Raw genomic sequence first — 22109 nt, forward strand, 5'->3', positions numbered from 1 at the left:
AAATGAATTAACAGATGAACGTATTCCACACCACTAATTCAATTACTTAAAAATATGTGATGATTGAATCTATAGATTATTTGGGGGACTTTTGAGATACGTGATGGTTCCAATCCATAAACATAGGACGTCTTATGATTTACTTAGAATTTCTAATTTCTTTCAACAGTCTTTTGTAGTTTTCAATATACAAATCTTGAGTTTCCTTGAATAAAAATTTTCCTTGTTAAAAAAAATGTATGATGATATGGTCAAGTGAAGAGAAACTGAAAATAAAAACAGCTTCATACAGTCATTTTGGGTGAAGATAATGTAGTTTTTATTTTATACTACTATTGCTTTAATATTTTTATATGAAAAATTACTTTTAGAACCATAGCTTTACCCTTTTATGAGCATATGAATAATGAACACTGCTTTTACACATCATTAGCAATTAGGTTTTCAGATAAGTTAGCTGTCATATTGAAAAGAGCACAGATATCAGATTATGGGATGCTAAGCAGATAAGAATAAATGTTGGGCACATCTTCACAAGACTTCAATGGGTTGTCCTGGAAACATAAGGAGCAACAGAGTGAAAGACGAAGGAAGCAAGTCTAGCCAATAGGCATCTACCGTGTAGCACACAGAACTCTGCTCAATATTTTGCCACAACCAAAACGGGAAAAGTACTTTAAAAAGAATAAATAATGTATACCTATAACTGAATCACATTGCTCTACACCTGAAACTAAGGCAACATTGCTACTCAACTATACTCCATTATACAATTGTAGAGAGTTGTGTATAATTAGAGAAATCTGAAAAAAGTTTTTAAAAATTAAAGTTATATATAATGTGCTTTTAACAACTTAAAGTAATACATTATATATCACTAAAATACCAACTGAGTAGTAATAATATTGGGATAGATTTTAAAAAAAATAACATGGGTGTACCTCTCTATGATAAACTATAATAATCACTCTGAAAATGCAAAAGGCAATTTTTTCCTGTTTTATCATTTTACTTACTTTTCAGACTCATTCCTTTGTTATACTCTATTTTTCACATTGAAAAAGTATGCTTTTGTTCTCTTTAGTTATGAGCCGGCCTCTTTTTTGTTATATTCATTTTTTTTTCTGTATATTAAACCAGCAGTAGTTGCCAGTGGGGAGAGGGGAGGGGGCAGGGGCAACATAGGAATAGGGCAGTAAGAGGTACAAAATGTTAGGTATAAAATAAACTACAAGGATATATTGCACAACACAGAGCATATAGCCAATATTTTATAAAAACTATAAATCTAATATAACCATTACAGTTGTGAATCACTATACTGTCCACTTGTAACATACAATATTGTACAAAAACTATACCTCATTTTTTGCCTTTCCTCAATAATAACATGAATGTGAAGGCTTTTGTTTTGCTACACTGGGTTTCATAAAACAATGAACACAGTATACTGGAAGTTTTCACTAACATTATTTTACCTAATAACTCTTTTCTAAGAATTATAATTTAAAATGATGCCAAAGTAGACTCGGTGAAAAAGTCCAAACCCAACCTGACTTTTTGGCAATGACTCTACAATCTGTCAGTTTCAATGTTTATAAATTATAAAATGTCCCTTTCAAATTCTAGGTTCCAGCAGTAAAAACTGAATAATCCTAGTGACTATCTACCAGAAGAGCAACTTCAAAGAGGAAGTTTCTCTGTTTCTGCTATGCTGCTATGCTAGTTGACTATATTGTTTACTAAATCAATCATTCTGAAAGCTAAATTCCTTCTATATTTAAATTTCATAATTTTTTCTTTATTAGTAAAAGAATATGCATTTACGCCCTCTCCATTGAGTGTCTAGAATTTTCACCTTTATCTTCCTCAAAATCTTCCACTTGTTCATTCTGTTAAAAGGAAATAGGGTTAATCAAAGGAGATTGCCTAACACTATATATATATATATACCTTCATAAACAATAAAAATCAGCAAGTGAATATACTGTAAAATTTAGATATATTAATAATTGTATATTGATTCTACTTCAGTTTAGCTGTCATTCATTTATTCATTCAAAAAGCATTTATCAAGCATTTCTCTTATGTCTGGCACTGAGTTAGTCGCTGCAGTGTGCCTGTGAGAATGACAGGTGTGATGGGCATCTGGACAGTGGATATGGATAAGTGACAAGGGCCCATGGGAGGGTCAAAAAAGGCAGTTCATTGACCTAGGGATCTGAAAATTCTAAAAAATTAAAAAATTTTAAAAATGGGCCTCCCTGGTGGCTCAGATGGTAAAGAATCCACCTATAATGTGGGAAACGTGGGTTCAATCCCTAGGTTGGGAAGAAACCCTGGAGAAGGAAATGGCAACCCACTCCAGTATCCTTGCCTGGAGAATCCCCATGAACAGAGGAGCCTGGCAGGATACGGTCCATGGGGTCACAAAGTTGGACATGACTGAGCGACTAAACACACAGCAGAAATAGCTTATGAGTAGTTGTTGGACAGGCAAGATGGAGCAAGAGGAAGGAGACAAGTATTTAAACCACAGAGAACACATTTGAAAGTAAAAGTGAGATGAAAAGTATAATCAAAGATCAGTGCTGTATTTCTGGTAAGGAAACACTGAGAAAATGGAAAATCTGGTTAGCTAGGATTATATAATAAATAGTGTATAGGCTTTGTTGAAGCATTTGGACATTTTTCCTAAATTTAATGTGAAGCCAGTTGAGGGGGGCTGGTGACAACTTATGTTTTGGAAAACTAACCTATGCTGCTTTCAGGGAAATGACTGAGAACTGTCACCCAAACGGGACTTAACAATTGCCTGTTCTTATATATATAACAAAAATAAGGATGGTTGGGAGAAGTAGAAGAGTTGAGCATATTTAAAGATGGAATCAATTGAATTTGGTGATTGATAATGATAGACAAATGAATGGCTATGCCTGATTTCTGACTTGGCAATTAGATTTATGGTGCTACCAATCACTGGGAAATAAATCTTAGGTAAGGAGATAAGTTTGCTAAGTTACAGTACTCAAATTATAAGAAAAAGATAGTTTACTGGTATTTAAAATTTTCAAACTGAATTAAAAAATTTGGCAATAGTGTCAGTCTAAAATATGTAATTAACTTTTTCAGATTTCTTCATAGCACTTATACAAAGAGGAGAGAAAATCTCTAGAAGACATGATGTATGTGGTGAGAATTCTGGTTAATTATACTTTAGGGACATAGACTGTCTAACTTGGCATTAAAACACGGATAATTTAAATTTCTGCACCTTGCATAACCTATAAAAAAATAAAGCCAAAAAAGTACATACAAAACCTCCACGAGTAAATATTTAAGTCATATATAATTTCTGTAGGATCTGATTCCTAAAATGTCAATTTTGTGTTGATTCTAAGTACATAATTCTTGGACACACTTTGATCTATTGGTGTTATGAATGAACACAGAGAAAATAAAAATTAGTGGATTAACTGTCCTTGACCCTTTCCTAAAAGGAAATAAAATTTTGACACTGTTATGTTTTCTATCAGCATAATCTTAACAAACGACAGGATTTTCTTCCATTGGGATTAGCATTCTTATATTCTTTCTTAATGTCATGTCTATATATAATAAACCTGTTTCCGTATCATAAATACATTTGCTTGATGATAATTTTAAGAAAACAATAGCTGCAGGGTCCTTTATTATAAACAAACAAAACAGGGAAAATCTTCCAGTAAATTCATTATAGCCAAACTCCATTATCTCAAGAGTACAAAATTAGAAATTAGCCCTGACAAGGATGAATATTTTTCCAAAGTATTCTAGCACAAAATGCATTGACACTATCTGCTCTGCTGCAAGGAGATTAAAAATTCAATACTCAGATTCTAACTATTTACAGACAAGGCTTCTACAGATTAACATCTTAAAGAAAAAAAAGGGTGTTTAGTGACACACACCTGTGGCTTGATTCTCAAATAGTCCAAAGGTATCTTACAAGTATTTGCTGGTCCTTCAGTTAAAATAGCTTATTACTTAATAACTATAAGAAAGAAATTTTGGATACTGTACATCATTCTTTTCAAGAGGGAGAGAATGGCACATTTTAAATATGGACGGACAAACTTCTAGCAAACAGTTATTTTACAAGAATCATCTTTTAAAATTAAAATTCTTATCAAAATTAAAATTCTTATCAAAATTAAAATTCTTCCTTCGCATATTTTTTCCACCAAGTCACATGGGAGAACTAACCCTTCAATTCTCATGTAACCCGTGAGGAGGATTTACTCAGAACAACATGCATATTTTTTAAAACTTTCTAAATTAAGTCACATTCAAATATTTCCATTTACATGTTTATAGCAGTTTTCAAGGTGACTGCCAGATAGAGCAGGTTCACAGATAAATTAGGCTCAAATTAACTGTATACAAATAAACATTTGAGCTGTTGATACTTTTCCTTTTACATTTTGCAAAATAAAGCAGTGTAGTTTAACTATCATGCTCACAATTCTTATCTTTTTAAGACAGTAGAAAACCAAGGCACTTTTAGACTGATATAAAATTTGAAATTTATATTGATCCATATGAAGTAACCTTTCTCCCTTCCTACTATCCATCTGTCTATCCATCCATCCATCCGTTTACCTATCTATCATAGGGCATTTTCTACAACGGTCCCACAGGTCTGGCCCCTCCACCTGCAGCACACAACCCTGTATAATACTGAGTGTGGGCAGCACCTGGCCGCTAGGAGTCTGGCAAAAGCAGCTCTGGAAAGAACTGTTTTGACAGGTTTTAAAATGGAATTGAACCAAGGATCCCCAGCAAGAGGCATAAAAAATGGAACACTCTTCAGTCATCCCAACCACAAATTTTGCAGCAGCTTCAGATTAAAAAAAATAGTGACTTGAATAGGACCATAAGGATCTGTACCCCTATTCTCTCCTTACTTTTAAATCTCTAATTCTATTTTGCCTTAGGGAGTTACCTGATCTTCAGATTTTTCCTAATGTGCATCAACTGAATAAAAACTTCTACCTCTGTTTGAGTTACTTTTGTTTTCACTGATAGGATCTATATAACTAATTCTTTTTTTTTTTTTCATTTATTTTTATTAGTTGGAGGCTAATTACTTTACAATATTGAAGTGGGTTTTGTCATACACTGACATGAATCAGCCATGGATTTACATGTATTCCCCATCCTGATCCCCCCTCCCACCTCCCTCTCTACCCGATCCCTCTGGGTCTTCCCAGTGCACCAGGCCCGAGCACTTGTCTCATGCATCCAGCCTGGGCTGGTGATCTGTTTCACCATAGATAATATACATGTTTCGATGCTGTTCTCTTGAAACATCCTACCCTCGCCTTCTCCCACAGAGTCCAAAAGTCTGTTCTGTACTTCTGTGTCTCTTTTTCTGTTTTGCATATAGGGCCATCGTTACCATCTTTCTACATTCCATATATATGTGTTAGTATGCTGTAATGTTCTTTATCTTTCTGGCTTACTTCACTCTGTATAATGGGCTCCAGTTTCATCCATCTCATTAGAACTGATTCAAATGAATTCTTTTTAATGGCTGAATAATATTCCATTGTGTATATGTATCACAGCTTCCTTATCCATTCATCTGCTGATGGGCATTTAGGTTGCTTCCATGTCCTGGCTATTAGAAAGAGTGCTGCGATGAACATTGGGGTGCACGTGTCTAATTCTTATATTGAACAGTATAAAATGTAGGTTTGTGTATGGACAGAAAATAAAATCTTAAGAGTAGTAGGAAGAGGGTTTACAACTGAGAAATTCCAGACTACTTTTTCCTAATGTTCCATGGTGTTTTCTCGAGTTATGTTTGGGTTTTGTATTGTTCATAGATCCTCAGTGAAGAAAGAATGGAAAGACAATATTCCCAAGTCATTGAGAAATTCTAAGCAATTTCTTCCTATTACCTATGTTTCCCAGAGCTGATACCATCATGACAAGTCACACTAAGTGCTTCTCTTAAGTAGGTGTCAGATCAGTGCCTTGGTTACCATTATGGAAATAAGGGCCTAGTTCATGATTTTGTCTACAGTTTAAGTTTTATGAAAGTAGGGAGTTTCTGTATGCTTAGTAAATATAACAGGAGTCAACACATAAAAGATATTCAATACATGACTGTAGGATAATAAACACACAAACATATTACACACCCATATACACACTGCCATTTTTTACAGAACTCCGCATTATCACTAGATGGTGGTTTAGCATAAAACTGTAAGAACATAAATTCTAGATTTCTTTCTACAGAGGGTTAAAAATAAATGCGTTATAGATAATGAGTCCTATTACTGGCTCATTAAGTAGAGGATTTCAGTTCAGTCGCTCACTCGTCTCCGACTCTTTGCGACCGCATGAACCGCAGGACACCAGGCCTCCCTGTCCATCATCAACTCCCGGAGTCTACCCAAACCCATGTCCATTCAGTCGGTGATGTCATCCAACTATCTCATCCTCTGTCATCCCCTTCTCCTCCTGCTCTCAAATTTTCCCAGCATCAGGGTCTTTTCACATGAGTCAGCTCTTCTCATCAGGTGACCAAAGTATTGGAGTTTCAACTTCAACAACAGTCCTACCAATTAATAACCAGGACTGATCTCCTTTAGGATGGACTGGTTGGATCTCCTTGCAGTCCAAGGGACTCTCAAGAGTCTTCTCCAACACCACAGTTCAAAAGCATCAATTTTTCAGCACTCAACTTTCTTTACAGTCAAACTCTCACATCCATACATGACTACTGGAAAAACCATAGCCTTGACTAGACTGATGTTTGTTGGTAAAGTAATGTCTCTGCTTTTTAATATGCTGTGTAGGTTGGTCATAACTTTCCACCCAAGGAGTAAGTGTATTTTCATTTCATGGCTGCAATTACCATCTGCAGTGATTTTGGAGCCCAGAAAAATAAAGTCAGCCCTATTTCCACTGTTTCCCCATCTATTTCCCATAAAGTGATGGGACCAGATGCCATGATCTTAGTTTTCTGAATGTTGAGCTTTAAACCAACTTTTTCACTCTCCTCTTTCACTTTCATCAAGAGGCTCTTTAGTTCTTCTTCACTTTCTGCCATAAGAGTGGTGTCATCTGCATATCTGAGGTCATTGATATTTCTCCTGCAATGTTGATTCCAGCTTGTGCTTCTTCCTGCCCAGCATTTCTCATGATGTACTCTGCTATAAGTTAAATAAGCAGGGTCACAATATACAGCCTTGACGTATTCCTTTTTCCTATTTAGAACCAGTCTGTTGTTCCATGTCCAGTTCTAACTATTGCTTCCTGACCTGCATACAGGTTTCTTAAGAGGCAGGTCAGGTGGCCTGGTATTCCCATCTCTTTCAGAATTTTCCACAGTTTATTGTAATCCACACAAAGGCTTTGGCATAGTCAATAAAGCAGAAATAGACTTTTTTTTTTTTTTTTTTTTCTGGAACTCTCTTGCTTTTTCGATGATCCATTGGATGTTGGCAATTTGATCTCTGGTTCCTCTGTCTTTTCTAAAACCAGCTTGAACATCTGGAAGTTCACAGTTCATGTACTGCTGAAGCCTGGCTTAGAATTTTGAGCATTACTTTCCTAGCGTGTGAGATGAGTAAAATTGTGCGGTAGTTTGAGCATTCTTTGGCATTGCCTTTCTTTGGGACTGGAATGAAAACTGACCTTGATTTAATCAACTTCGAAAATAATCATAATTATTTTTTACACTGATTGAAGATTTAAGAAAAAATAATCTTACTTGGCTTCCAAGGAATAGATTTTTCCCTTTACAATAAATTTTAGTTCTAAAGTCATTCCATATTAGAAAGTTCAAAAACATTTTCTTGTATTTATGAGGGATGACCGAAAATGAATTACTTCTTCTCCCAGTGAAGCAATGCTAAAGGAAATTTTATGCACACACATACACACACCTGCTCGAAGAAAAAGAGGAAAGAGAAGAGCCATGTGGAGGACAGACATTAGGGGAAGATAAAGTAGATGAGAATATATAATATATAAACCACAGCAAGAAAAACAGAACAAAAAGCAGTATAAGGAACCACAGCCATTCTTTCTTTGGTACACTAAGACTATCCAGTCTTGACAATTCAAAGATAGGGTAGCAAGTGAAACAAAAGTTAGGTTGATTGTTTCAAGGAATGTTTATAGCTTTTAAAGGCAGTATCCTACTTTTATGTGACAAGTGAAAGTTTAGCCCAATGAAAACAAAGAAGAAATTTAAAATATCCTAAAAGGTGGGAAAAAGCCTAACTATAATAAAATTATGTTGACAATCAAGGCTTCTTGTTACAAATATTTACTAGACATTAGAAAAACAATTGAGAAATACCTTTAAACTGTGGAAGGTAAAATCTTTTTCAACATGATTTTATTTTCAGTAAAACTATCAACTAGGTTTGAAAGCAAAATTAAGGACTGAATTTTTTGAAATGACTGCTTGACTATATTCTCCTTGCATGCCCACAAAAAAATATATTAATATATAATATCTACTGGACTTCCCAGGTGGCACAGTGGTAAAAAATCTGCCTGCCAATTCAGAAGACACAGAGACATGGGTTCAATTCCTTGGTTCAGGAAGATGCCCTGAAGAAGGGAATGGCAGTACATTCCATCATTTCTTGCCTGGGAATCCCATGGACAGAGGAGCCTGGAAGGCTACAGTCCCTGGGGTTGGGTTGGAGGAAATGTCGCTGAAGTTCAAACACTTTGGCCACTTGATGTGAAGAGCTAACTCATTGGAAAAGACTCTGATGCTGGGGTAGACTGAATGCAAAAGGAGAAGGGTGTGGCAGAGGATAAGATGGTTAGATAGGATCACTGACTCAATGGACATGAATGTGAGCAAATTCCCAGAGACAGTGAAGGACAGGGGAGCCTGGTGTGCTGCAGTCCATGGAGTTGCAAAGAGTTGGACACAACTTAGCCACTGTTCAACAACAACAAAGCTATTAAAAATATCTTTAATTCCATAATAATATAAAAGACCAACAGAATATCCAATGTTGATGCTTAATAAATTCTGGATTGTAATAAAAATGCTTAATACACATTAGTTCTCATAAGAATAATTTTATATTTCAGAAAACATGATTTTAATTTGTCCAAGGTCGAATTCATAAAACTGATATATTCAAGAGTCAAATCTCTCACAAAATGCTTCCATAGTCCATATTCCTAAATAATTATTAAAAGATAATTAAATAGCTCTTCTAAATATAAGAGCCATTTAAAATATGGCTGCTTTCTTAGAACTATATTGATATGAAGCTATGCAAAAAATAGGATAGCTGTTTTATTAGAAATATGAGCCCATCATTTTCCTCACTCGATTTGTCCTACCCATCAAAATTTTTTCATTTGTACAAAAGCATGAACTCACTGGATAAGTTGGATGCATGTAAAGACTCTGGAGTCTTTCTTCATATGTAAATTATGTGGAAATTCTTCTAGCTATCACTTATATGGAACAATATGAACAGAAAATAAGAAAGATCAGACAGAAATTTTACTTCCTGAACTATTTCTGCAATATCAAGAGAATTCAGAAAAGTAGTATTAACAGAACTCCACAAGTAAGTTCTGAGAAGAAGAAAAATTACTCCACTCGGCAGCTAAGAGCTCAACCCACAGCAGGTTTGGTTTGGTCTGGTGTGATTTCATGCTGACAACCAGCAGCATCCATCAGGGCTGCACCTGGCAACGATTCCCCTAACACGGACAGTTTCTCTACACCTCCTCATTCCTGTGAAAGTGGAAAACCACTGAAATTTGGGACATCAGTTCAGTTCAATTCAGTCACTCAGTCATGTCCGACTCTTTATGACCCCATAGAATGCAGCACGCCAGGCCTCCCTGTCCATCACCAACTCCCAGAGCTCCTCAAACTCATGTCCATCAGTCAGTGATGCCATCCTATCATCTCATCCTCTGTCATCTCCTTTTCCTCCTGCCTTCAACCTTTCCCAGCATCAGGGTCTTTTCAAATGAGTCAGCTCTTCTCATCAGGTGGCCAAAGTATTGGAGTTTCAGCTTCAACATCAGTCCTTCCAATGAACACCCAGGACTGATCTCCTTTAGGATGGACTGGTTGGGTCTCCTTGCAGTCCAAGGGACTCTCAAGAGTCTTCTCCAAACCACAGTTCAAAAGCATCAATCCTTCAGTGCTTAGCCTTCTTTCTGGTCCAACTCTCACATCCACACGTGACCACTGGAAAAACCATAGCCTTGACTAGACAGGCCTTTGTTGGCAAAGTAACATCTCGGCTTTTTAATATGCTGTCTAGGTTGGTCATAACTTTTCTCCCACAGAGTAAGTGTCTTTTAATTTCATGGCTGCAATCACCATCTGCAGTGATTTTGTAGCCCCAAAATTTGGGACATAATTGAATGTAAATATCAAATTGGATAAATAATCTATATTGGCATTTAATGCAATTCAAAAGTTTAACTGAATATTAGTACATTTAATTTAAGTGAAAATAAATTTTCTATTTTTATTTTCTAAGTGTTCACTTTTACATTGCCTTTTGGTCATTATTGAAACACTGATTTTTGGCTTTTGACTTGTTTATTTCTGTCTGTCTGTCTGTGCTCACACATGGAATGAACAGAGAAAAAATTGAAATAAGATGGTAGAGACGGAAAGGACACAAAGAGAAGGAAAACGTCATGAGGTGAGTTTAGATCTATGAAGTGAGTTGGGGACTAGAGACTAGCTATAAATCATGCTCAGATAATGAACATTTTTAGAGTGGTGTTAACAGAAATGTGCCAGGCACAGTTATGGGATGGCGCATGTGCAGCCCTTACTTAGTGGAGGACCTGGGGCCAGGGAGACAGACACATGCAGCTTTTTCTTATCTCTGTGGTTCTAGGGAACGGGTTGATGTCAGGGTGGAAGGGTAAAAGGAGAGACAAGGCAGAAAACAATTTAATTTCTGCACTGAAATACATGTGGAGTGTGAGGGAAAAGAACAGTAAACACATGGCAATTTTACATTTATCTAAACATCTGTGCTTACTGAAAAGATGTGGGAGGCTGAGAAAGGGAAATAAACATTTATGATATTTAAATCAAATGGTTTATAACTGAGGAAAGCTCATAAGCCTTACATATTGTGTACTTCTTTTATATATTTTATTTGCATAAAATTGAGCTAATGCTATAGAAACTAAACTGAATATGTTTTTTTTTTTTTTTTTTTTTTTTACATTTCTTTCTTTTTTTTTTTTTTAATATTATTTTATTAGTTGGAGGCCAATCACTTCACAACATTTCAGTGGGTTTTGTCATACATTGACATGAATCAGCCATATAGTTACACGTATTCCCCATCCCGATCCCCCCTCCCACCTCCCTCTCCACCCGACTCCTCAGGGTCCTCCCAGTGCACCAGGCCTGAGCACTTGACTTATGCATCCCACCTGGGCTGGTGATCTGTTTCACCATAGATAATATACATGCTGTTCTTTCAAAACATCCCACCCTCATGTTGAATATGTTTTAAATAAGAAATTTACTATCTTCTAAAAATAATCCTGATAGTTCATAATTTTCTTTTTCCAAGAGTGTTTGTGCCTACATGCCAAGTCACTTCAGTCATGTATTTTTTGTGACCCCATGAACCATAGCCCAACAGGCTCCTCTGTCCATGGGATTCTCCAGACAAGAATACTACAGTGGGTTGCCATGCCCTCCTCTCCAGTAGTGTATTTTTCCTAATTAAATATTTTTTCAGAAAATTTATAGCACATATGATATCTTAAGATCTATTTATATGATCTCCTAGATCCTCTGAATACACATTCAAAGCCAAATGTTAAAAAGGTAACAGATATTATCACACAGCTGAATTAGGACTTTTTGGAAACACACTAGTGTTTCCAAGTCTGAAATACTAGTAGGCTCAGTTGTATGATACAAAGCTAAAAAGAATACCTACCACAAGAAGAGTGTTTTGCAAACTGGAACTGCTAATGAAAGAATAGTTCACATAGATATTATATTAATAATACCATTTCTTTTCAGCTTGAAATCCACCATGCATTGCTCATATTCTTTGATACATAGGTTTGATTTCCAACAACTAGGTCTCTCTTATCCCTTTGAGATAGTTAAATTGAATAACAGGCAGTTTTCTCAGTGGGTGTCTTCAAATGAGACCTTAATAACTCAGTACCTGCATTTTGACCATAAAAGTAGGATTCGGATTTATACACTACATGAAGCATGCCACTATGTTGAGATTTGTATAATACCAAACGAAATTTAACAGTGGTCTTCTTTCCCCCCATAGTGTCAGAATTACCAAAGGGGCATTGTGATACTGTATAAGCATTATCTTGAATACCTGCCTCAATCACTTGCACAGCATACTCAATATGCTTATAAATAAAAAATAGATGTTAGCTTCGCTCCATTTTATAATCATATACTAATCAAAACCAATTTATTTATTTGACTCTACTCTGTAGGAATTATAACCTAATGGGCAAATTCTCATAGAGCTAGAATATTTTTACTGAAGCAAAAGGTATTCATAAAACACCAGGTAATGAGGAAAATAAATTATGCTTTTCTGCTCCCCTAACAATGCTAGGATGCTAGGAATTCAGTAAAGTCACACAGATAAATTAGAGGGTCGGGATTAGAATTAAAGATGGAGGAAAGAGTTTTGCTTCTTCAAGAGCAAAACAAAACTAATTTAGAAGAAAGCAGATAATAATGCATTTATAAACATTTCAGTTCTTCTTGAGTGTTTGAAAATGACTCGCATAATTATCTTTAATAACATAAACTAAAAAACAAAACTAATAGAATGTGAGTAAAACATGCCAAAGAATATAATACTGTACCAGATGCAAATAAGTAGCATACATTTGCTAGTCAAGTTGAGTTTGGGGTTTATATGTAAATAAAAAATCTCATATTTTAACTAAACAAATTAACATTTATTTTCATTCGAAATGAAATATAAACTATTCCTTATATCTATTATCAAATAATAAACTATTTATTATTTCCTAATATGAGAATGTTATGCAATTACCCAAATTTGGGGATGATAGATGGATGCCGGACATGGGTAGCGAAAAAAGAGGACCAAAGATCTCACTCTTTCTCTTATGGAAGTAAATAATTCTTGAATGTAAGTCTTAATGTGCCAAGCATCAAGTAGTTATTACTAATAAATCCTTTCAATTGTTGTTTTCTGCATTATAAATCAAAACTACTGACTGACACATTTTTGAAGCAGTGTGAATAATTTTCCTTATTCCACATCACTTTGTTCTATTGTGGCCAAAGGGATATATTTGCAAGGTGAAGAGCCGATTATGAGACGCCATCTGTTACTTTACATAATATTCTTTTTGTTTGATGTGCTGTGTAAGGATCACACCCTCATAGCTGACCTCATCAGCATCATGATCTAGATAATGGATCTAGTTAGCACCAATAACTCATTCATATTCTATTGCTGAACACACTGCAGTCTCAACTCATATTTGATTAAATTTCCATTAATCATTATTAAAGATTCCTCTGTGCAAATGAAATGGCATTTAGTTCATTTAACATGTAATTGACTTCTAATTGAGCAGCAACTGTTTCATAGAATTGTTAAGTACTTTGAATGTAAAATAATACAGGTACCAATTTTGTCAGTAAAGTGTTATGTACCACTCATTCTGTTTGCTCATTATCTTCCATTTCTAGAGACTGGACCAATAGTTATTGGCTTATAATTATTAATATTCTCCTTGTCATTAAACTCATTCTTCATCCAGTTATGGGGTGTCAAGAGTTGAGGAAAATAAATTACACCTTTGGATATCTTTTTAAAATCACATATTTTCAGTTCTGTATGGAGAGATGAATATCCTTATTTATTGTAAAATAAAAGTAGACACAGGCTTTTCTGTCAGGGAAAATTCTTTTTCTTAGAAGATGTTATCTCTGACTTGTGAGACTGTGAGACATGTCTTCAAACAGAAGAAAAAGAATTTTATTTAACTTGCTCAAAATAATAAATCAAAAGTTTCCTGCTCAAGTTTTTACTATCCATTCCCAGTTTGAAAATGGAAATGCCCTTACAAACAAGGTTGGGTTTTTGTTTTCCTATTTTTGTTTTTACATTTATATTCTGTAGATTTAAGACTCAATTTCATTTTCCTTAATTTTTGTTATCAACTAACCCTCTTGAGAAACCTATATGCAGGTCAGGAAGCAACAGTGAGAACTGGACATGGAACAACAGACTGGTTCCAAATAGGAAAAACAGCACGTCAAGGCTGTATATTGTCACCCTGCTTATTTAAATTACATGCAGGGTACATCATGAGAAACACTGGGCTGGAAGAAGCACAAGCTGGAATCAAGATTGCCGGGAGAAATATCAATCAATAACCTCAGATATGCAGATGACACCACCCTTAGGGCAGAAAGTGAAGAGGAACTAAAAAGCCTGTTGATGAAGGTGAAAGACAAGAGTGAAAAAGTTGGCTTAAAGCTTAACAATAAGAAAACTAAGATCATGGCATCTGGTCCCATCACTTCATGGCAAATAGATGGGGAGACAGTGAAAATAGTGTCAGACTTTACTTTTTGGGCTCCAAAATCAATGCAGATGGTGACTGCAGCCATGAAATTAAAAAACGCTTACTCCTTGGAAGGAAAGTCATGACCAACCTAGATAGCATATTAAAAAGCAGAGACATTACTTTGCCAGCTAAGGTCCGTCTGGTCAAGGCTATGGTTTTTCCAGTGGTCATGTATGGATGTTAGAGTTGGACTATGAAGAAAGCTGAGCGCTGAAAAATTGATGCTTTTGAACTGTGGTGTTGGTGAAGACTCTTGAGATTCCCTTGGACTGCAAGGAGATCCAACCAGTCCCTCCTAAAGGAGATCAGTGCTCGGTGTTCATTGGAAGGACTATGCTGAAGCTGAAACTCCAATACTTTGGCCACCGCACGTGAAGAGTTGACTCATTGGAAAAGACCCTGATGCTTGGAGGGGCTGGAGTCAGGAGGAGAAGGGGACAAGAGGATGAGATGGCTGGATCGCATCACCGACTCGATGGGAATGAGTTTGAGTAAACTCCGCGAGTTGGTGATGGACAGGGAGTCCTGGTGTGCTGAGATTCATGGGGTCGCAAGGAGTTGGACACGACTGAACTGAACTGAACATGAGCGACGTTTACTTTCACTTTTCACATTTAAACCAGTTTCAGTGCTCCCTATGTCAATCTCATTCCCTGACTGCTCACTGTATGAGCATAATGACTTGTATATGGCCCTAACATTCTCTTCTTTTCTACTTCTCAGTTATTCTCAGAAGTGTCTTGTACATTATATGACATTCCAGTTCACTGCCTACAGGTTGCAGAAGAGGTGGGTGAACCTGGGAAGAACTCTGTTGTCTTGCTGAATTGTGGAAATGAGGGTACAAGGTGCAGGAAAGCAAATGTGACTAGACTTGTTGGGCAGAGTACCTGACCAGGGGAAGTTACATAGGGAAAATAATGGCTCTAGGTGAGTCCTGAGGTGTGTCTCGGCGTGTCTTGCCCATTAAGTTCTGTCTGCACACAGAGTTGCACACAGAAAACTGATCTGCATCTGTGTGAGTAGAGACTCCCCAAGACAAGGGAAAGACACACCATGAGGCACTGAAGATCAGCAATTCCTAGCGCTTTCACATGGCGGGGATTAGTTTTGTGTGTCCATTAGCTAGAGTGAAGAGACCTTGCACTATGCAAGGCATTGAGAAGAGTTCTAGGAGAGTCATCTCTTAGTGGTGGGGTGGATTAGTACCAAATAAGACAAGGTTGTTCTGGATATGCTAAGCAAAAGGCTGGGGGGAAAAAATCATGGCAAGACAAAGCAAAAGTAATCTGAAGTAACAGACTGAAGCATATTTCTGGGGATAAAGAGAGACATTGCAAAATAAAAATGGGATAAATTCATTAAGAGGGCATGTGTGTTAGTTGCTTAGTCGTGTCCGACTCTGCAACCCCATAGACTGTAGCCCACCAGGCCCCTCTGCCCATGGGATTCTCCAGGCAAGAACACTGGAGTGGGTTGCCATTTCCTTCTCCAAAAGGAACTACAGAAAGAAAGAAAGTGAAGTCGCTCGGTCCTGTCCGACTCTTCGCGACCCCTTGAACTATAGCCTACCAGGCTCCTCCATCCATGGAATTCTCCAGGCAAGAGTACCGGAGTGGGGTGCCACTTCCTTCTCCATAAGAGGGCATAATAATTCTAAATTGCTTGTATCCAATAACAGACCATTGGAGAAGGAAATGGCAACCCACTCCAGTATTCTTGCCTGCAGAATCCCAGGGACAGCGGAGCCTGGTGGGCTGCCGTCTATGGGGTCGCACAGAGTCGGACACGACTGAAGCGACTTAGCAGCAGCAGCAGCAGCAATAACAGACCATAGACAAATATGAAGTAAATACTCATAGAAATAAAAGGAAAAGTGGACCCCATTTATTACAATTACCTTAATTGTAAATTATATTATGCATAATTTTTATTACTTCCTTTCCTCTCATTCTGAGTGCAGAAATTTTGTTTGTTTTGCTCTCAATACATATTTATGAATAAAAAGAAATAGAATAGTATTCAATATTTTGAAGCAAAGTTTCCCCTCCAAATTTACCATTTCATTTTTGTTCTATTCTTAAAACCTTATTTAGAATTTTTCCATATTTTTCTCATTGTATATATTTATTATTATTCTAAACTATTTCCACAGTTATTATAAGATACTGGCTATATTTCCCATGCTGAGGAATATGTCCTTGTAGCTTATTTTATATAGTGACTTGTTGTGGCTCAGATGGTAAAGTGTCTGCCTGCAATGTGGGAGACCCTGGTTTGATCCCTGAGTCGGGAAGATCCCCTGGAGAAGGAAATGGCAACCCACTCCAGTACTCTTGCCTGGAAAATTCCATGGATGGAGGAGCCTGGTAGGCTACAGTTCATGGGGTCGCAAAGAGTTACATATAATAGTTTATACCTCTCCATCCACACCTTTCTACTGTTGCTCCCTCTACCTCTGGTGACCCCTAGTTTGCTCTCTATACATGTGGGTCTACTTCTTTTTTGATATATTCACTAATTTGTTATATTTCTGGATTCCACATATAAGTGATATCATACAGTATTTGTCTTTCTCTGTCTGACTTACTTCATTTAGCATAATGACCTCTAAGTTCATCCATGTTGTTGCAAATGGCAAAATTTCATTATTTTTTTATGGCTGATTAGTATTCTGTGCCGTCATCTTCTTTATCCTTTCATCTACTGATGGACACTTAGGTTGCTTCCATATCTTGGCAGTTGTAAATAATGCTGCTATGAATACTGGAGAGCATGTATCTTTATGAACTAGCGTTCAGAACCTGGGCTTTTTGAGTGTCTCACACATAGAATGGGTTCTTTCTCACATGTTACAACTAACAGAAGAAAGTCAAGCTGAGGCTTCCTCTTGCCTAAATTATCAGTTCCACTTTTGCATGCACTTTCCATCTTCCAAAATGTATTATTATCTCTTCTTTCTTGATTACCCGATTTCTGTGCATGTGATTGGTTTTGTGCATGTGCATGTGGTTAAATCTTCAGGATCATACATTTAACACAGTATCTTAAAAAGGAAGAGTTAATGTATGTGGTGAGGCAGCTAACAGAATTAGGAACCTTGCAAATGTGAATATATTTTCTATGCGTCAACATTCATTTCACTTTTGAAAGGAAAATACAGAGTATTTTGTTGGAAATCAACTTTGAGCAACAATTTCAAAATTTGACAAATGGGTCTCACCTTTTCTTAACTTTTTCTGTTTTTAAGTAATTATATATTCAAAGGGCACTGTAAAAATAGTACACCAGGCACCATGTACCCTTCCTCAACTGAAGGGGGTAAAAGCCCTGTCTTCCCAGGCAGCCTCTTAAAACATCATCTCAGAGGGAAGCAGAGGGGCGCTCATTAGCGCCTGGGGGTAGGGGTCCAGACACCTCTTTTGCCTGTGCTGGGAGGGGTGAGGGTGGAGGACAGAGGGCCGGGTTGCACTGCTGAGTGCTGGTGAAAGCTCTGGCATTCCCTCAGTGTATTCTTACACCACCCCTGTGGGGAGGGGAAGATGGAAGACCCTGCTTCACAAACAGCCTTTGTGAAGGTGTGTATAGGTGGACACAGGTCTTTCCCAAGGTTGGAGTAGGGAAATCATATCCAACAGCTTTCTGTTTTGCCTGGTTTCCCCTTCCCTGGTTTTCTGGCTGGAGAAAAAAGGGTTTTTATTGGGGCTTTTATTTTTTGGTTTGATCTTGATGTTTTTAGACTGTGGGCTTCTTCAGGACACAATCCAGGATAAAGAAGGCAAAAAGAAAACCCTGTGAACTCACTGCCTTGTCATTCCTCAGTTACAAAGTCTCTAGCTTGTCTGCCTTCTTCTCTCCAGCACAGTTTTAAGTGTATCTTTTTTTCCTTCATAATTTTAGCTGTACTCAGCAGGAAGAATACTGAGGAATTTGGCTATTCTGTTTTGTTGAGGACTTGAAGTAGTCTGTTCCTCTTTAAGTAGTTTTAGCACATGAAAATTAACTTTTAGAAATGATAGGTTATAAATATTTACTTAAAAATAAAATTGTTCACCTTGCAAAATATTTCACTTTGGAATTACAGTAACACCTCTCCTAAATAAATTTAATGTGTGATACAATTTCACTGAATGTAAAAATACACGGCTTTTCAGAAATACATCATTCTGTAAAATGATGCATATTTGTATTGAAATGTCTAAGGATGGCACTAGGATGATAGTTTTAGACATTACTTTCTAAATTTTCTTAAAGAGAAAAACCACAGGTCCCAAATGGCATCACTTGTGTTAAAGTTCATGATACTGTTAGGCAGTTAGGCAAGAGCAAGGGGTGGCCTAGCAAAAAGGATGTAAACTGATTTCTAAATCCCACCCCAGACATGGGCCCAGGAGAGCTCACAAATATGCTACAAAATTAACCACAGGGGCTCCTCCAGTTTCTGCACATGAACACTTGATGCAAAGCTGTGTCCTCCAGCAATCAGAGCAGAAAAAGAAGGAAAAGGAATCCAGATAGAAAAGGAAGAAGTGAAACTCTTGCTGTTTGCAGACGACATGATCCTCTACATAGAAAACCCTAAAGACTCTACCAGAAAATTACTAGAGCTAATCAATGAATATAGTAAAGTTGCAGGATATAAAATTAACACACAGAAATCCCTTGCATTCCTATACACTAACAATGAAAAAAGAGAAAGAGAAATTAAGGAAACAATACCATTCACCATTGCAACAAAAAGAATAAAATACTTAGGAGTATATCTACCTAAAGAAACAAAAGACCTATACATAGAAAACTATAAAACACTGATGAAAGAAATCAAAGAGGACACAAACAGATGGAGAAACATATCATGTTCATGGATTGGAAGAATCAATATTGTCAAAATGGCTATTCTACCCAAAGCAATCTATAGATTCAATGCAATCCCTATCAAGCTATCAATGGTATTTTTCACAGAACTAGAACAAATAATTTCACAATTTGTATGGAAATACAAAAAACCTCGAATAGCCAAAGTAATCTTGAGAAAGAAGAATGGAACTGGAGGAATCAACCTGCCTGATTTCAGACTCTATTACAAAGTCACAGTCATCAAGATAGTATGGACTGGCACAAAGACAGAAATATAGATCAATGGAACAGAATAGAAAGCCCAGAGATAAATCCATGAACCTATGGACACCTTATCTTCGACAAAGGAGGCAAGGATATACAATGGAAAAAAGACAACCTCTTTAACAAGTGGTGCTGGGAAAACTGGTCAACCACTTGTAAAAGAATGAAACTAGAACACTTTCTAACACCATACACAAAAATAAACTCAAAATGGATTAAAGATCTAAATGTAAGACCAGAAACCATAAAACTCCTAGAGGAGAACATAGGCAAAACACTCTCCAACATAAATCACAGCAAGATCCTCTATGATCCACCTCCCAGAATATTGGAAATAAAAGCAAAAATAAACAAATGGGACCTAATGAAACTTAAAAGCTTTTGCACAACAAAGGAAACTATAAGTAAGGTGAAAAGACAGCCCTCAGATTGGGAGAAAATAATAGCAAATGAGGAAACACACAAACGATTAATCTAAAAAATATACAAGCAACTCCTGAAGCTCAATTCCAGAAAAATAAATGACCCAGTCAAAAAATGGGCCAAAGAACTAAACAGACATTTCTCCAAAGAAGACATACAGATGGCTAACAAACACATGAAAAGATGCTCAACATCACTCATTATCAGAGAAATGCAAATCAAAACCACAATGAGGTACCATTACACGCCAGTCAGGATGGCTGCTATCCAAAAGTCTACAAGCAATAAATGCTGGAGAGGGTGTGTAGAAAAGGGAACCCTCTTACACTGTTGGTGGGAATGCAAACTAGTACAGCCACTATGGAAAACAGTGTGGAGATTTCTTAAAAAACTGGAAATAGAACTGCCATATGACCCAGCAATACCACTCCTGGGCATACACACTGAGGAAACCAGATCTAAAAGAGACAGGTGCACCCCAATGTTCACTGCAGCACTGTTTATATTAGCCAGGACATGGAAGCAACCTAGATGCCCATCAGCAGACAAATGGATAAGGAAGCTGTGGTACATATACACCATGGAATATTACTCAGCCATTAAAAAGAATTCATCTGAATCAGTTCTAATGAGATGGATGAAACTGGAGCCCATTATACAGAGTGAAGTAAGCCAGAAAGATAAAGACCAATACAGTATACTAACACATATATATGGAATTTAGAAAGATGGTAATGATAACCCTATATGCAAAACAGAAAAAGAGACACAGAAGTACTAAACAGACTTTGGAACTCTGTGGGAGAAGGTGAGGGTGGGATGTTTCGACAGAACAGCATGTATATTATCTATGGTGAAAGAGATCACCAGCCCAGGTGGGATGCATGAGACAAGTGCTCGGGCCTGGTGCACTGGGAAAACCCAGAGGAATCGGGTGGAGAGGGAGGTGGGAGGGGGGATCGGGATGGGGAATACATGTAATTCCATGGCTGATTCATGTAAATGTATGACAAAACCCACTGAAATGTTGTGAAGTAATTAGCCTCCAACTAATTAAAAAAAAAAAAAAAAAAAGCTGTGTCCTCAAGTAACCTTTGGCTGCTAGGAGTCCATTAAGGGTTTGTAAATACTCTATACATACATATATAGGATTATAACAGACTGAATTATGGGAAAGACATGCACACTAGTCTGTTACTAGGTAACTTGTAACTGTCAGTTGGCCGGACCATATATCCTTTCGCATTCTCTTTCTTTATTGACAGCAGTACAAGCCCTATTTTGCACAGGGCAGAACCAAGAGGAGGAGACAGGAAGTATAAAATGGGAAGCCAAGAGGAATAATGGCCACTCTTCTGGGGTTGGCCTGCTCCCATGTCTCCGGAGTGTACTATCCCCTATCTGTTTAATAAAACATCTGTCTGAGCTGTGGCTGTAAACAGTCCCTTGCCTTGAATTATTGGTGTGATGAGACAGGAGCTGTGAAATCCTGCCTGCTTGAGCTGCAGTCAGTCCATCACTCCAAATCTTTGTTAGCATGAGACAGGAACTGAGGGAGAGAACTAAACCAACCTGACGATGCCAAACTTAGATGTAATACCTAACCTGACTGTAATTCCAACCTTCACCAGAAATGCAGTTCTAGTCAACCCGTCCAAAATTGTCTAGTTAGCTGCAGTGAGGAAATCTATCTCCATGCCTCAGAGGAAGATATCCTGTCCTAAAAATAATCTCTCTGGTTTTTTTGCTAATAGTTCCCGTGCCTGCTTCCTTCTTCCTATTAAAATCTTTCATTCTGTGCAATCCCACTTAGTGCCTTTCTGGTTACTATATGGGAGCCTGTCTAATTCATGAATTACAAAATTAGAATAAATTCATGAATAAAGCAAATTAAATGTTCAAATTTACTCAGTTGAAATCTGTTTTTT

The sequence above is a fragment of the Muntiacus reevesi genome, chromosome 11, assembly GCF_963930625.1.
Source record: "Muntiacus reevesi chromosome 11, mMunRee1.1, whole genome shotgun sequence".
NCBI lineage: Eukaryota > Metazoa > Chordata > Mammalia > Artiodactyla > Cervidae > Muntiacus > Muntiacus reevesi.